This window comes from Caretta caretta, chromosome 5 (genome assembly GCF_965140235.1).
Source record: "Caretta caretta isolate rCarCar2 chromosome 5, rCarCar1.hap1, whole genome shotgun sequence".
NCBI classification, from domain to species: Eukaryota; Metazoa; Chordata; order Testudines; family Cheloniidae; genus Caretta; species Caretta caretta.
Window position 1 is genome coordinate 4,835,844 of NC_134210.1, and position 14,907 is coordinate 4,850,750.

The 14,907-nt window shown below is 46.1% G+C and overlaps 1 protein-coding gene across 3 annotated transcripts in view; it reads right to left on the reverse strand.

Moving 5' to 3' along the window:
* Positions 1-14,907, reverse strand: part of DNAI1 (dynein axonemal intermediate chain 1) — a 259,683-nt gene that overhangs the window by 99,741 nt on the left and 145,035 nt on the right. The window lies entirely within an intron of this gene.

Here is a 14,907-nt window from a genome sequence, read left to right on the forward strand (position 1 = left end):
GGGCTTTGTCAAGCCAGGCCTTAAAAACCTCTAAGGATGGAGATTCCTCCACCTTCCTAGGGAACCCATTCCAGTGCTTCACCACCCTCCTAGTGAAATAGTGTTTCCTAATATCCAACCTAGACCTCCCCCACTGCAACTTGAGACTATTGCTCCTTGTTCTGTCATCTGCCACCACTGAGAACAGCCGAGCGCCATCCTCTTTGGAACACCCATTCAGGTAGTTGCTGAGGGGGGATTTGAAAGCTGTTATCAAATCCCCCCTCACTCTTCTTTTCTGCAGACTAAATAAGCCCAGTTCCCTCAGCCTCTCCTCATAAGTCATGTGCCCCAGCCCCCTAATCATTTTCGTTGCCCTCCGCTGGACTCTCTCCAATTTGTCCACATCCCTTCTGTAGTGTGGGGCCCAAAACTGGATGCAATACTCCAGATGTGGCCTTACCAGTGCCGAATAGAGGGGAATAATCACTTCCCTTGATCTGCTGGCAATGCGCCTACTAATGCAGCCCTATATGCCGTTAGCCTTCTTGGCAACAAGGGCACACTGTTGACTCATATCCAGCTTCTCGTCCACTGTCACCCCTGGGTCCTTTTCTGCAGAACTGCCGCTTAGCCAGTTGGTCCCCAGCCTGTAGCGGTGCATGGGATTCTTCCGTCCTAAGTGCGGGACTCTGCACTTGTCCTTGTTGAACCTTATCAGATTTCTTTTGGCCCAATCCTCCAATTTGTCTAGGTCACTATGGACCCTATCCCTACCCTCCAGCATATCTACCACTCCTCCCAGTTTAGTGTTGTCTGCTAACTTGCTGAGGGTGCAATCCATCCCATCAACCAGATCATTAATGAAGATGTTGAACAAAACCAGCCCAGGGACAGACCCCTGGGGCACTCCGCTTGATACTGGCTGCCAACTAGACATCAAGCCATTGATCACTATCCATTTAGCCGGACAATCTAGCCAGCTTTCTATTCACCTTATAGTCCATTAATCTAATCCATACTTTTTTAACTTGCTGGCTAGAATACTGTGGGAGACCATACCAAAAGCTTTGCTAAAGTGAAGGTATGTCACGTCCACCACTTTCCCCATATCCACGGAAAGAAAAGGAGTACTTGTGGCACCTTAGAGACTAACCAATTTATTTGAGCATAAACTTTCGTGAGCTACAGTCTGCGAATACAGACTAACACGGCTGTTACTCTGAAACCTGTCATATCCACAGAGCCGGTTATCTCATCATAGAAGGCAATCATGGTCAGGCATGACTTGCCCTTGGTGGTGAATCCATGTTGACTGTTCCTGGTCACCTTCCTCTCTTCCAAGTGCTTCAAAATTGATTCCTTGAGGACCTGCTCCATGATTTTTCCAGGGACTGAGGTGAGGCTGACCGGTCTGTGGTTCCCCAGATTCTCCTTCTTCCCTTTTAATAAAGATGGGCACTATATTTGCCTTTTTCCAGCCTCCCACCCCTGCAGACAGATGTGGTCAAACCGGCTTCCCTAGACTTCAGCTGAAGCCCATTGTCTGACGGTACTTCCATGTTAATGGGAGCAGCTCATGTTAAAGATTTTCCATTGTCCCTGGTGTGGGAGGATCAGGACACCAGTCTAAGAGCAGACATCTGACTCCACCTCCCGCTGAGGTATTCAAAGACAATAATTTATAGAGTCAACCGGAACTCGCAAGTTGTACATAGACAGAGCCCCCAAATCATCACACCTAGAAAACTGATGAGGAAAAACAAAAGGAACTGAGTTCACTCAACTTGTGAGACAATTTGACAGAAACTAACATCAATAAGAGTTGCTGGCTGCTCAGCACTTTTGAAAGTCAGGTCATTTATTTAGACACTGACGTACTGATTTAGGAGTTAGAGTTAACACAATGTTGGCCTGAATGTGTCTCTCTCTGGGATAATTTTTATTTTATTTGAATTCCACTGCAAACAATCTTGTTTGTTTTTAAACACAAGCCTTCCCTTCCACGATTTCTGACCCGCTGTGCCGAAGATAGGTAATTTTCTAAGTCTCATGACCTAGAAACTGACTACAAACAAAAGGGAAACGCTTGAGTAGTCTATTTTCACAGTCCAAACCACAGAAAATGCAAACTTGCTTTTTTAAAGTTCTTTCTGTTTTAATTAACTGAGGTGCTGTCTATGACACAGCTGGGTTGCCAACTCTCCTGATCTATCACAAACCTCACAATATTTTGTGTTTTTCTTAAAGGTCCAGGAGTCATGTGATTAGAGCAAAATCTCAGCTTTTATTTTAAAAATAGAGTCTGGTGCTCATTGTTGCAAAGTAAACCTTGAAAACATGACCTGTAAAAGCTCTACTACATTGATGTGAAATACAAAAGGTTAAAAGAAAAAGCAAGCCATGATTTAGCAATGCCTAAAACACACTGTGCTCTATCAAGGCAGTGTGCTTCATAGTAAAGGCAGGGGATGGGGCCTTCTAATTGCACATACCCTGGAAAATCAATGGGGACATGGGGAAGGGGCCCCATAGATTCGTGGAGCCAGGATTCATCCATATGGATGGCTATGCTTCAGTATTGGCAGCACTAGCAGCTTCAAAGGAGATTCTGAGGGAGTTAACCATAGAAATATAGGGCTGAAAGGGGCCTTGAGAAGTCATCCAGCCTAGCCTCTGAGCTGAGGCAGGACAAAGTAAACCTAGATCATCCCTGACACAGGTGTTTGTGAAACCTGTTCTTAAAAACCTCCAATGGCGGGGATTCCACAGCCTCCCTTGGAAGCCCATTCCAGAGCTTAACTATCCTTAGAGTTAGAAGGTTATTCCTAATATCTAATCGAAATCTTCCCTGCTGCAGATTAAGCCCATTCCTTCTTGTCCTGCCTTCAGAGGACACGGAGAACAATTGATCACTGTCCTCTTCATAACAGCACTTACCATATTTGAAGACTGTTATCAGGACCCCACTCAGTCTTTTCTCAAGACTACACCACCAGTTTTTTTAACCTTTCCTCATAGGTCAGTTTCTCTAAATCTTTTGTCATTTTTGTTGCTCTCCTGGGGACTCTCTCCAGTTTCTCCGCATTTTTCCTAAAGCATACTCCAGCTGAGGGCTCACCAGTGCCAAGTGGAGCGGGACAATTACTTCCCGATACTACGCTCCCGTTAATATGCCCCAGAATGATATTAGCCTTTTCTGCAACTGCATCAAATTATTGGCCCAGAGCTTAATTTGAGATCCACTGTAACCCTCCAAGTCTTTTCAGCAGTACTACCACCAGCCAGTTATTCCCCACTGTGTAGCTGTGTATGTGATTTTTCCTTCCTGAGTGTAGTACTTTCCACTTGTCTTTACTGAATGTAATCTTGTGGCTTTCAGAAAGATTCTCCAATTTGTCAAGGTTGTTTTGAATTCAAATCCTGGCCTCCAAAATGCTTGTAGCCCTTCCCAGCTTGGTGTCATCTGAAAATTTTACACACATACTTGCCCCTCCATTTTCCAACACTTGAATGAAAATAATAACTAGTACTGGAACCAGGACAGACCCTGAGGGGCCCACAAGATATGGCCCCCTACTATGACAGTGAACCATTGGTAATTACTCTTTGAGAATGTCAACTGTCTAAATGGGCCATCTTGATTATCACTACAAAAGTTTTTTTCTCCTGCTGATAATAGCTCATCTTAACTAATTAGCCTCTTACAGTTTGTATGGTAACTTCCAACTTATCTGTATGTGTATATATATATATATATATATATATATATATAATCTTACTATATGTTCCATTCTATGCATCCGATGAAGTGAGCTGTAGCCCATGAAAGCTTATGCTCTAATAAATTTGTTAGTCTCTAAGGTGCCACAAGTACTCCTATTCTCTTTGAGAATGGTCTTTCATAGAGTTATGCACCTACCTTTTAGATAATTTCAGCTAGACTTCATTTCCCTAGTTTGCTTATGTCCTGTAGAACTGTGTCAAAAGCCTTACTAAAATGAAGATACATCATGTCTACAGCCGTCCCATAATCCACTAACCCAGCAACCCTGTCAAAGAAGGAAATTAGGTTGGTCCTGCATGGTTTGTTCTTGGTAAATCCATGCTGGCTATTCCTTATCACCCTATTATCCTCTAAGTGCTTACAAATTGATTGTTAATAGTTTTTCCAGTATGTCTCCAGGTATTGAAGTTAGGATGACTAGACTACAATCCTCCAATCCTCTTTGTTTAGAGACTGGGGATCCCTTAGATCTGTCTGCAATGGAGAGAAATAGTCTGGGAGATTTTCTGAAAGGCTGAGGAGTCCTATCCAAATAGAAGGCTAGTACTCTCCCGACATCGTGAGTAATGTTGCCTCCTGTTTGTCCTAGTGCAGTCTGGGAAAGAAAGCAGGGAGGTGGATAAGCTAATTTATGTGGAATTCTGAAGATATTCTTGGTAGGAATTTGGGGTGTGGTTGTAATGTAACCCTGTCTTTTAAAAAGATTGTAAAGTGGGGGGAGGGTACACCATTAGAGCCCTTCTCTCTCCTACTCTCCAAGCAGAGGTAATGGCCACTAGGATGTGGTTTTCATAGAGAGGTGTAGAAGAGAACAGGGGGCCAATGGGTTTGAAGGGAGGCCTTGTAAGGCACTTGAGGACATGATTGAGGTCCCATGCCTGTGTAGGGCATCTGATTTGTGGGAAGAGGTTACCCACACCCTTGAGAAAACTTCTTGTTGTAGGATAAGTGAAAACAGAGTTGTTATAAATATAAAGGGAAGGGTAACCACCTTTCTGTATACAGTGCTACAAAATCCCTCCTGGCCAGAGGCAAAATCCTTTCACATGTAAAGGGTTAAGAAGCTAAGGTAACCCCACTGGCACCTGACCCCAAATGGCCAATGAGGGGACAAGATTCTTTCAAATCTGGAATGGGGGGGACAAAGGGTTTTGTCTGTCTGTGTGAGACCTTTGCCGGGAACAGATCAAGGATGCAAGCCTTCCAACTCCTGTAAAGTTAGTAAGTAATCTAGCTAGAAAATGCATTAGATTTTCTTTTGTTTAATGGCTTGTAAAATTTGCTGTGCTGGAGGGAATGTGTATTCCTGTTTTGTGTCTTTTTGTAACTTAAGGTTTTGCCTAAAGGGATTCTCTATGTTTTGAATTTGATTACCCTGAAAAGTATTTACCATCCTGATTTTACAGAGGTGATTTTTTTACCTTTTCTTCCAATAAAATTCTTCTTTTAAGAACCTGCTTGATTTTTCATTGTTCTTAAGATCCAAGGGTTTGGGTCTGTGTTTACCTGTACCAATTGGTGAGGATATTATTCTCAAGCCTTCCCCAAGAAAGGGGGTGTAAGGCTTGGGGGGATACTTTGGGGGAAGACGTCTCCAAGTGGGCTCTTTCCCTGTTCTTTGTTTAAATCACTTGGTGGTGGCAGCATACTGTTCAAGGCCAAGGCAAAGTTTGTACCTTGGGGAAGTTTTTAACCTAAGCTGGTAAGAATAAACTCAGGGGGTCTTTCATGCAGATCCCCACATCTGTACCCTAGAGTTCAGAGTGGGGAAGGAACCTTGACAAGAGTAACCATCTATCTTATGATGGAAGGCAGTGATGACTGCAGGATGCACCTTTACGTAGCTTAGAGATAATCCTGATGTTTTTAGTTCTAGGATGTAGTCTAGCAGAAGCAGTACTGGAGAGGATGTAGGTGTAATAGGTCTTGAGCCACACTAGAGCTGGGATCTCTTCCACTTTTGAATATACACATGACAAGTAGTTTGTTTCCTGCTATGTAGCAGCATCGCCTTTACATCCTCAGAGCGGGTCATTTCTAAGCTTTGGAACCATCGAGGAGTCACTCCTTGAGCTGGAGAACCTGTAGATTGGGGTGACGGATCTGGCCAGCATCCTGAGAGAGAAGATGAAGAGTGGGCTGAAGAGTGATTAGCAGACAAATCGCCAGTTGAGTAAGTAACAGAAATCACATTGTCTTGGTCACGTGGAAACTATAAGAATAACCCTGGCTCTTTCTTTTCTTATCTTGAGCAGGACCTTTGATATTAGAGGAATTGGAGGAAAGGCATAAAGATGACCTGTGTTCCAGTATAGGAGAAAGGTGTCTCCTAAACAGTAATGAACCAGGCCCATGCAGGAGCAGAACTGGGAGCATTTCTTGTTTCTGGCAGTGGCAAATAAATCTATCTTTGGTAATCCCCAACATAGACCTCTCCATTCTCCACAGCATATTTCTATTTCCATTTGTGATCCTGGGAAAAGTTTCTGCTGAGAGTGTCCGCTGTAGTGTTCTGTATGCCCGGGAGGTAGGCTGCTGAGACGCTGATGTGGTGGTGAATGCCCCAATTCCAGAGTTTGCTGCCTCGGCATAAAGGGAAGGTGATCTTACTCCTCCCTGGAGATGTATATAAAACATACATGAGATGTTTTCTATCATAATCTCTATATGCTTGTCTCTGATCAGTGATATTCCTGACTGCTCTGAGCGCTAGTAAGTTGATATGCAGTGTGGATTCGAAAGGGGACCATTTGCCTTGAACAGTGTGGGTGTCCAAGTGGGCTCCCCATCCCAATACAGATGTGTCTGTCATCAATATTAACATTGGGGGTGGTTGAGTGATGGGAACCCCTGCACAGACATTGTGAGGATCTTTACACCAGTCGAGGGGGTTTTGACCGTCGAAGGCATGATTAGAAGTTTATTTAAGCTGTGGCTGCTTGGTACATATACTGTTCTCAGCCACCCTTGATGGCAGCGCCTGTGGAGTCTCGCGTGACTTATTACAAAGGTGCCTGCTGCCATGTATCCTGGTAGTTGAAGACAGTTTCTGGTCGAGGTCTGGACTGTCGAGATTAAGTTGTCTAAGGTGTTGAAGCGGTGTGGGGGGTGGGGGGGGGAGGAAGACTGCATCTAGGAAGGCCCCTACAAATTCCAATGTTGTCCTGGAGTTAAAGTGGACTTTTGGACATTTAGTTGTAGTCCCAGCTGTAAGACCAGGTCCATAGTCTTTTGTGTGGCTCTCAAGGCATCAAAAGAATGTGCTTTGAGCAGGAAATTTTCTAGATACAGGAATATCAGAATTTCTTGTTTATGATGGTGCACTGCTACCACAGAAAGGACCTTCAAGAACACTCTAGGTGCTGACAATACTCCGAATGGGAGCACCTTGTATTGAAAGTGATCTTGATCCAGAGTGAAACTCAGAAACCTCCTTTGGGATGGGTGGATTGTGATATGACAGTAACCATCGAGGGCCGAGAACCAGTCCCCTGGGTCCAGAGATGAGATTATTGTTGCCAGAATAACCATTTTGAAGCGTTGTAACTTTGCGAATCTATTGAATGATCCAGAATAGGTCTAAGACCGCCGTTCTTTTTCAATATCAGGAAGTATTTGGAATAGAAGCCCTTTCCTCTGTGTGGAGTGGGAACTGGTTCTATAGCACCTAGGTTCAGAAGATAGTTTGTTTCCTGATGTAAAAGGTGCTTGTGAGAAGGGTCCCTGCAGAGGGAGAGGAAAGGAGGCTGGGCAGGGGGAGGGAGATAAAAAGGATTGAATATCCTGTGGAGATGATCTCCAATAACCACTTGTTTGTGGTTATACATTCCCAGTTTTGACAAAAAGGAGTAAGGGGGTCGCTGAATGGGTGGAGATGTTTGGATTGTTGCAGCAAATAAAAATGGGGGTGGTAACTCTAGCCCTCGACCAACACATCAGAACTGGTGTTTATATGCAGACGGCTGTGATGTTGATGATTGTGGGGAAGCTGTTCTCCAATTCTGTAGTCATTGTCTCTTCCGTTCCGGTTCATAATGCCAGTGGGGAGAAGGCCATTGACCAGGCTGGGATCTCGGTGATGTCTTGTTGGAGTAATCTCTTTGTCTAGTCTCGCTTCCTGTTCCCCAAGCCAAATAAATCCGGTGATTTCCAGTCCTTGTCATAGGGTGTCAATTTAGCATGGTGCTGTCTGCCACATTCATTTACAGTGTTGACAAGGGCCTTTGAGGATGGGTGGGAAAATAAAAAGTCCAGTTCCTTAGAGGGAACATAATATTTTTGTCCATTCTCTTGCATGTGGGAGGTATTGTGGCTGATGTCTGATAGGGAGCACAATGTGAGCTGATGATGAAGTATGTAGGACGTCAAGCAGCTTGCATTGGGACTCCTTCATTTCTTCAAGCAGAATATGTTGCGAATCTACTACTCTCTCAATGAGATCTTGAAACTGTTTGACACTGTCTGCCAGGATTGGTAGGGGAGGCATAATGGTTCATCAGAAGAGGATGAAGAGATGTTAGTTGTTGGAGTAATCTCTTTGTCTAGTCTTGCTTCCTGTTCCCCAAAACATCTCCTCTTGTGGGTCAGCAGGTCTGGATAGAGAAGCTGAAGGAGATTGCCTTCCCCTATCCCAATGAGCGACACTAGGGGGCCTTGAGAATTGGTGCCTATAGGCTGCTCATGGGTCCCAGTATGGCCACTGAGGTGGTGCAAAAAGCATGGGTGGGGACACCGAAGGTGTCTATGCCAGCTGGGTGGGCTGCATCTCTCGTGGTGGTAAACTCGTTCTGTAGAGGTTTCGGGATGACTTGCTCCTTGGTATTGGAACGGGCAACCTTCCACGGAGACTGAAGATAAATCGTCATCATCATCTTCATCATCGCTTGACAAAGATGGAGCAGTCATGGATGCTGAGGGACTGCATGTATGTCAGGGGACTGAGGTGTGGCAGATAACGAGATCGTGTCAGTGTCGAGTAGGGGAGGATCAGACGTCTCTGAGACGAGTAAGTCTTTAGAAAAATGAAATGCCTGCAATACCGGAATAAACAAGGAAGAACTAACTAAGGACAGGGAGTTGACTATTCTAAAAACAAAATAAAGGGAAAAATTTGAGGGGGAAAAAGGAAAAGAAAGCAAGTATAAATACTAACTAACAGAAACTCTATGAACTAGCACTATTAACTCAAAACAGAAAGTAAGATATGGATGAGGAATTCCCAAATCGAATGCTGCTGAGACTCCATCTCAGGCCAAAGGCGACTGAGAAGAAACCGAGGGCAGTTTGCACACACATCACTATATAGCCCTGAGGCAGGGCACGAGATGGGGAGAGTGCATGTGTGGACCAACCGGACACTGCTATCTAAAATTTCCAAGATACAGGATACAGGGAAGCAAATACACCTAGAGTGGAACACCCATAGGGATGCTACTCAAAGAAGAAGAAGAATGAGATCCAATGTCTGGAAGCGATTAAACACTGAATCTACCAAGGGATGTGGTAGATTCTCCATCATTTGGAGTCTTTACATCAAGACCAGATGTCTCTCTAAATGTATTAGTATTTATGATTTGTATCACCGTAGCACCTGGCAGCCCCAGTCATGTACCAGGTCCCCACTGAGCTAGGCGCTGTACAAACAGAGCAAAGAGACAGTCCCTGCCCCAGGGAGCTTACGATGTAAGGATAAAACAAGAGACTAAAGATGGATACAGACAGACCAAAGCCCTAGTTTAACTAGACAACTGGGCTTGATGCAACAATCCCTGGTGGCATTCTCTGGCCTTTTGTACAGGAGGTCACAGTACATGATAATAAAAGTCCTTTCAGGCCTTACAACCCAGGAGGGTGCTGACTTCAGAAGTCACCTCAAAAGCAGCACCTCAGTGTGGTGCCAGAGGGCCAGGCTGTATTCGCTCAAAGGTTCACTTAGGTTACGGAGTTCAAAATGCTGCTTAATATAACAAGGCCTCAGCCTGCAGCTCTCCTGCTTGAGGAGCAACTTTCGACTTTAGGTTGTGGAACAACCTCAGGGCCCACATCATGTCAGAAATTCTGCTTTGTCACTGCATCAAAGACAAATCGGAATGACAAGATCCACAGGCCACATTTTGTAAAATACATTTTGGCCATAGGTACCAAACTGACTGACATTAAGAGAGACTCCGATGCCACACCACCGTGATGAGCATGGCATGAACAGAGAAGGTCAGATCCACCTTTGTTGAGTCACCATTTACATCAGAGAGAGTACATAAAAATGGCCATATTGGGTCACACCCATGTCCTGTCTTCTGACAGTGGCCAGTGCCAGGTGTTTCCGAGGGAATGAACAGAACAGGGCAATTCATTGAGGGATCCATCTCCTGCTGGGCAGTCCCAGCTTCTGGAAAATGCTACATTCTGACTGAGCAGTATTTTCCTCCCCTTTGCTCTGACGTAAACGGCAAGATCAGGCACAGAGCAATGGTAAATTGGGCCCACAGGATCAAAGAGTGATTCATGGAATATATTTCAAAGCTGTCATTGCTTGTTTTGGTATGGTTGAATACATCTTTTTCACAGTAGATACACACTAACTACACCAATCAGGAGTGATCATTTGAGGCAGAGCCTGGTCTCTGTGTAGATCACTACCTTGAACTGCAATAAAGCAATAAGCCCCTGTAATTGGATTTTGCAATGGGCCCTGGACCATTCAGTAATTAATGAGCTATGGTAAAGCTAACTTATATCAGCAATAGTCAAAGCTGGATTGCAACCTAAGCAGTAAAGATACCCAGCCCCACAAACGTGGCTGCACTTTTGGGGGTGTCACTCTGTTAGATCCCCTTCACTGCATGCACCCATTGCTTCCCCTACCCGCAGCCACGACCTACATACACCTTGTAAGATTAATTACGTTCCTGCCTTTATGCTGGTCCCTAAGTGCTGCACCTTCCCTTTGAAATCCTACCTGCCATGAAAGCACCGAGAAATGACACATGACTGTACCCTTGCCCCCACCTGCCTGCAATCTCCTATGTCTCCTTCATCACTAGCTCCTCCAGCCAGATGTACCCCTGGCCCCCTAGCTGCCAATCCAACCCTCAGATGTGCTACCTGGATTACAGAAATCTACTAGAGGCTCACAAAACCAAGACCAGCCCTGGCTAATAAGGGAGGCATATAATTTCCTGATTAGCTGGTCAAAGCTGAGAGCTTGAGATGCAGCTGAGAACCACAAGCGCCAGTTGGACAGAGTGCAGCATTAGGCTCAGAGCTGGCTATCATTTGGCTGGGGATGGAGTCTGTACACATGGCATGAACAGACCATTTCCTCAGAGCAATATCCTGCTCTTGGCAGTTGGGAACCAAGTGAGGTATCGGGGGGGGGGGGGCAGGGGAGGGAAGAGGATGGGGCATCAGGGAAGAGAGGTGTGTGGAGAGGCTGTGGATGTCCGTATGTTCCCAAAGCCATCCTAACACTGCGGGCCAAGACAGCTCACAGTGGATGGGGAAGCAGCACGTGAGGCATGATGCCCCAAAAGCTGAGAGTGGCTGTCCCCGTGCCCCCGGTAGTGAAGCGTTGGTGGATGTGGCAGCCAGGCTCTCAACCTAGCACTTGCTTGATGATAATAAATATTAACACTAATAATTTGCAAATGTAACTATTTGCTTCCATACAGGATCATGGTACAGTGATCTACTACCAATGTTATATGCTAATACAATACCTCAAAATTTGCTAATATAACAATCCCATTCCACATCGGGTACAGAAGGATCCCCCAAGTGTCTGCTGTAATTTTTGCCCAGTGCATGTTTCAAAATACAGTACTGTGTCAGCGGAAGACTGGCCCAGCGTGCTGGGGGGAATAAGAGCATCCGGCTTCTCTAATAAATGGTCTGTACAGACTAGGTATGAATGTAGGTTTAAGCTGGCTGGCTGGCTGACTGAGCTCAATCCAACCCCAGCAGCAAGCAGGGAGGTCACTCCAGCAGGAGATTCTGAACAGACACAAACCACACAGGGTAAGACAAGCAAAGAGAGTAAGAGGCTATGGATCAACCCAGAGTCTCAATTGTCACAAATCAGGGTGTGAGCAGTCAGGCCTACTGGTCAGAGCGGGAGCCAAGAAGCCAGTATCTATGCCCAAGGAGTGAGAGCCAGAAGCAGGATTCAGACCCAGGGTCAAGAGTCAGGAACCAAGCGGGGCTGGAGCAGACTGGAGCAGGGCAAGAAGGCTGGGAATGAAGCTGCAGGCATGTGCATTGAGCAGTCTGAGGTCAGTCACTGCTGACTTCCTTGGCCTGTCAGGTGGAGTGGTCAATCAAGCAGCCCTACCGTGGCTCAGCTGTGCTCAGAGTCCTAGGCTGCCTGGAGATTGAGCCGCTGCAAGTCCTCTCCCTGAGGCTGGTAGAGATCCAGGCCCTAGGCATTCTCCCCCTTCCTGCTCATTGCCTATCCCCTAACATCTGTGCCTGGGCTGGGGAAAGGGAACTGGAGTTAACCCCTTGTATACTGGGGACCCTGCACCCTGGCACAAGTCTCTTAACCTGAAAGGCCTCTCCTTGCCCCTCACAGAGAAGGCTGCTGGGCTGGCTGGTTCCTCCTCCACCTACCACCAGCACCGTGCGTCACCAAGGATCAGGTCAGCATTTAAAGTAGGTGTCTGAGGGCAGTGGAGAGGCAGGTGGCTGACTATAGGTGCCTGACTTCTGGGGCAGGGATCCACACAGAGGAAGTAAGTGATAGGTGGGGGAGGGGGCTGGAACGGTGGCCTACACTGGGAAGGTAACTGGTTGGGGAAGAGCTCTGCAGAGGGGTGGCTTGCGTTAACGTAGCATTACCTACGCTTGTACCACAGCATCTTGGCCTGTGACCCAGCCACCTCGACCCAGTCTGTGTTATTCCCCCACAGACAATTTCTAATTCTATCTGTGATCGAATCACTTGGCCGTTTATTCCGTTTCAGACGAGGACAATCTGCAGACTGCAGTGCCCAAGAGCTGCAGGCTCCAGAGATCAGGGTTTTTCAAATTGCTTATTGCAGTGATACAAAGCTGACAGTAGTTTGTGCCCTGCCTGCCTGGGAACCTGATGCCGCAGACCTCCATCTCATGAGTAGTTGACTGACTGCAGTGGGATGGTCTGGGTGACTAAGTGCTGGCAGGAACGAGCCCGTGGCCATGAAGTTGAGCAGCATAACTCAAATCGTCACATTTGCAGAGAGCTGGGAAATGAATCCATCAGGTCAGGGGATGAGCAGGCAGAAGGGGAAAGTTTGATGGAAAGATCTTGTGGCATCAACATGTAGCTAAATATAAGGAACAACTGGCCAACTGGTAGGGCTCTGACAGAGAATCTGACACAATCTGTGAGGATTAAACCCCTCTGGAGATAGCATGAACAAGAAGCTGAAGGGAGCCACGATCTGGTGTTGCACTCTCTTCCTATTAGAACACTGCCCTTGGCGTATCTCTGTCACTCAGCTTCAGTCATCCGGAGACATCTACATCTCGTCACTAAAGGTCACGTGGCAAAACAGCGCTGCTTTGTCCTCACAGGCATCCACTGTGTATTCAGTTTGTGCCAGCATTCAGGCTGAAGTAGGTACCCAGACTGGAGTGCGGCCAGGCCTCTGGGGCTCACACACCTCTCGGGGAAAAGGCCAGGGGGTCTTTAGTAACAGCACCATTTCCTGAAGGCTACAGCATCTTGGGTTTTCCTTGGCAGCTGCTTCAGTATGGACTATATTTGACATTGCCTAGCCTGTGAGATGTACTAAGTCCTCAGCCTCAGCTGGTACAGTGGCAGGGCTTCTAGGCTTCACCAATATATCAGTGATATTGATTTTTCTTCTACAATTGAAAGGTTAAATTGCAATGAAATCACTGCTAATGCCGACTTGATGATAGCAGCCGAGAAATCATAGAGCCAAGTTCTCTACTGGTGCAATCTGATGGAGCCCAACTGACTTTCTATAGTACTCTGCCAACTGACACCAGCAGAGAATCTGGCCCACAGCTTTAAAGCAATGGGGTCTTAAAGTAATATAGAAGCACTAATGAATGATGGCTAGCTAAGTGTTGCAGGCAGTCTGCCAGGACTGAATTAACTGTACAAGAGACTAGATGGATGGTTGGGGCAAAAATATATCTCCCATCAACTCAACATTAGGATTGTTCTAAGTACTTTGTTATCAAGTCATTATTCTTGGAGACATCCACTCCTGAGCAGGATGTGGAAAAATACTAATTTCATACCATTTCATTATAGCAAAGCTGCACTGGCCAGCTCTGGGCACGTGACTATAATTGATTTTTTTTGTTGTTAACTTTACTGTATTGCTTCCCTGTGTCCTGGAAGCTCTGATCAATAATGATCTGATGACAGCTGTATGAGGTTTTCCCATCTGTAGAATGGGCATAATAGCATCTACCCACAGGACTGCTGTGAGGATTAGTTAATGAGCCAGTTTCAGATCTAGTGTAAGTAAGTGCGGCTCCCATGGAAGCCACTGGGCTCAATTCAGTGGGAACAGAACTGGGTGTGAGGTGGTTAGAAATTGGTCAGGAAGAGGATATAAGAGGCAGTGTACTTGTATCAATGTGGCGTTCAGTAGGATTCAAAGTGAGTGAATTACATGCCCAGTGGCTGTAAGAGAAAGCAGGAAAAGTAACTGAGAGGACAGTGTACAAGAAAGCAGTCTGCTCACTCCTCTGGTTTACCATGCACTGCATTATCCCCAGTGCTCAAAGGGCTCCATTCATCCCTGGATTAAGAGGGCGTAATGTCCTTGGCTTCAATAGAGCTGCGATTGCTTACGCCCGGGGCTGGGTTTGTTCCCCTAAGTATACACCATGCTGATCTTGCACAACCACTGAATACCCAGCAGAGAGGGCTAGGAATGCCACGCAATGGCGAGGGAACTCCCCACCTGTCCATGTCAGTCCGTATACGTTGTATACAGGGAGAGACACTCACATGCCGGTTTTATCCCAATGAGTTTGGCGTGGCCACATCGAGTTATGCAGCTGATCCTTAATGTCCCCAAAGGGCTCTTGGCTTCCGTTTAAGACCAGCTAAGGAGTTTGCACTGCTGTGCAGAAACCTTGGATGTCTGCTAAAGATTTCTGGCCCGAGTGAGCGTGCT